Source organism: Nanorana parkeri, unplaced genomic scaffold (assembly GCF_000935625.1).
Source record: "Nanorana parkeri isolate BGI_ZX_2015 unplaced genomic scaffold, ASM93562v1 scaffold3518, whole genome shotgun sequence".
NCBI lineage: Eukaryota > Metazoa > Chordata > Amphibia > Anura > Dicroglossidae > Nanorana > Nanorana parkeri.
In genome coordinates this window covers 29024-32113 of record NW_017309786.1, presented here as the reverse complement: position 1 = coordinate 32113, position 3090 = coordinate 29024, and the positions used below count along the sequence as shown (strand labels likewise).

General features: G+C 56.6%; 1 pseudogene; it reads right to left on the bottom strand.

The window, feature by feature from the left end:
• Positions 1–245: 245 nt before the first annotated feature.
• The window catches only part of LOC108803236, a 28000-nt pseudogene continuing 25155 nt past the window's right edge, over positions 246–3090 (bottom strand).

Below are 3090 nucleotides of genomic sequence, written 5' to 3'. Positions count from 1 at the left end.
TAGCCCCCGCCCCCCGCCATCCCCCTTCACTTACCCTGACCCGACAATGGTGGTTCCACTGTGCCACAAGTCTCATTGTCCTGGCTGTGTCTGCCCATTACAGCTCCACAGACTCCTATGGGACCATCTCTAGTCATCTCCAACCTCAGGAAGCCCATATAAGTCTATGGGTCTGTAATGCGCCAGGACAGTGGATTCCACCAGTGCCCCTTGTCAGATTGGCCATGGGCCCTGAGCCCGCCTTGTCAGATTGGCCATGGGCCCTGAGCCCGCCTTGTCAGATTGGCCATGGACCCCGAGCCTGCCTTGTCAGATTGGCCACGGACCCCGAGTCTGCCTTGTCCGATTGGCCATGGACCCCGAGCCTGTAAAGAAGACACCTCCCCACCCCGCCACCGATCTCCTACCTTGGTGCCATTGTAGAAGTCGTCCATGCAGGTGGCATTCATGAAGGTCTGGTGGAAGTGGGTGCTGGTGTCGATCCCTCCGGGGATCACTAGCTTTCCGGTGGCATCGATGACCTTCGCCCCTCCCGGTATCATCAGCTCCCGGCCCAGCTGCTGGATGATGCCGTTCTCTATGTAGACGTCGGCTTCCTGCGTGCAGTCATCGTTCACCACCTTCCCCCCTTTGATGAGGATGCGGGCACTGGCGGTGTTGGCGGTCATGGCTCTGAAAGACAAGATGGCACCAGGTCAGAGGTCGTCTCTTGGGAACACCCGACCGTCACCAAACAGCAATATACAAAATGATTTATTCCGGAAATGGTCAGCAGAGGACTTCTCTGACCCGGGACAAGCATGGGTACAACCCATCGGGGCACCTTCCAAATCTACTATTGACCCGCATGGTTCGTCCTATCGGTGTGGCTGGTCGGTTATGATGTGAGGGGTCTGACTACCGGACAGGCAGCTTCTAGATCCCCGAGGATCTCCACCATCTGATGGCCTTGGAAATGGAAATGGAAGCCCCAGTCCAGATACACCTTGCTTCAATGCACGACTGAGAGGACAGCATAGAAACAACCAACACATTTCGGGGACTCGTAGACATTCCCCTTCATCAGGGCTTATTAAGGGAGACCATGCATCAGGACTGTGATGGCTACCAAATCAGCTGCTGAGGAGCCCTCTGCATTCTCACACACTAGACAAGCGGGGATCCAACTTCCAGCCATCACAGTCCTGATACATGTTCTCCCATAGGAAGCCATCACAGTCCTGATACATGTTCTCCCATAGGAAGCCATCACAGTCCTGATACATCTTCTCCCATAGGAAGCCATCACAGTCCTGATACATGTTCTCCCATAGGAAGCCCTGATGAAGGGGGGATTTGTATGAGCCCCCGAAGCGTGTTGCTTATTTCTATACTGACTTCCCAATCCCACATTGAATAAAGATGTATCTGGACTAATAAATGGAGTGCGGTGCTTCAATTCACAGTCCTGCATGCAGACGGGTGCAGGGGAGAAATATTTGGACATGGTAATTGTTTTACCGGTGCACGCCCCCCTGTGCCCATCACTGGTGCACGCCCCCCTGTCCCCGTCACTGGTGCACGCCCCCCTGTCTCCATCACTGGTGCACGCCCCCCTGTCTCCATCACTGGTGCACGCCCCCCTGTCTCCATCACTGGTGCACGCCCCCCTGTCTCCATCACTGGTGCACGCCCCCCTGTCTCCATCACTGGTGCACGCCCCCCTGTCTCCATCACTGGTGCACGCCCCCCTGTCTCCATCACTTGGCCCCCCCCCCGGTCCCTATCACTGATGCACGCCCCCCTATCCCCAGCACTGTTGCACGCCCCCCTGTCCCCCTCACTGATGCACGCCTCCCTGTCCCCATCACTGGTACACGCCTCCCTGTCCCCATCACTGGTGCACGCCTCCCTGTCCCCATAACTGGTGCACGCCTCCCTGTCCCCATAACTGGTGCACGCCCCCCTGTCCCCATCACTGGTGCACGCCCCCCTGTCTCCATCACTGGTGCACGCCCCCCTGTCTCCATCACTGGTGCACGCCCCCCTGTCTCCATCACTGGTGCACGCCCCCCTTGTGCCTAGCCGGGGCCCCCCCCCCTGTCCCCATCACTGGTGCACGCCCCCCTGTCTCCATCACTGGCGCAGGCCCCACTGTCCCCATCACTGGTGCACGCCCCCCTGTACCACGCATCCCAGACCAACCACAGAGAAAAGACCAACCGCACTCATACAGAGACTGGGAGTCCGCCTACAGAGCACGCCAAGACCGGCCAAAGCATCCCGGACCAACCACAGAGCTAAGACATGGCGTCCCCATTCGTACAGAGATCGGGAGTCCGTCTGGAGAGCAAGAGCCTGGCAAGGCCCCGTCAATCGTATCTGAATATATATATATATATACAGGTGACACCGGAGACCAGAATGAGGAGGGACGAGGCCGGTGTGACAGATCAGCCTTCCCAAGATGGTGCTGGGCACTCGTCATCCCTAAAACCAGAGACAGTTCATAGATTCACCCCATGTAGTTTTTTTTTTGTTCATTTTTTTGGTCATGTGACATTCAGCAATCACCATTTATTTAATGTACACATGGTAGAGGGCGTGCATATCTGTATCTGCTGGGGCATTCCATCTCCGCCATGGTGCAGGAAGGCGAAGTTCTTCCTCACTTCTTCCCGTTTCAAGCTTATGAGAAGGGATCTCTTCAGAGTCTTGGAAATAACAAAATTACCCCCTGGACTGGGGCTGCCCCGGCACTGCAAGGGTTAGGTGCTCATAGGTCTAAGGGCTGGATCAAAGAAGATCTACTCACCTGAGCCTCAATCCCGCTGCGCCGCGGTGGCTCACAGACTGGAAGTGATGAAATCACCACCATCGCTCCCGGGTCCACTCACCAGAGAATGGATGTTCACCGAGCTTACTCTGCTCCAGCTACCAACACCAGCCGTGGTCATCCCGGGCCCAAAGAAGAGGGTAGTGGAGCCTGGAATGCATGGCAGGGGGTGTTGGGTGGGCATGGGGGCAACCATAGGTGGACTGTGGAAGTGATTGGGTCCCCCCCCACCCCCCATCATTGTTTCACTTTAATACCTTCAAAAACCGCTGGAT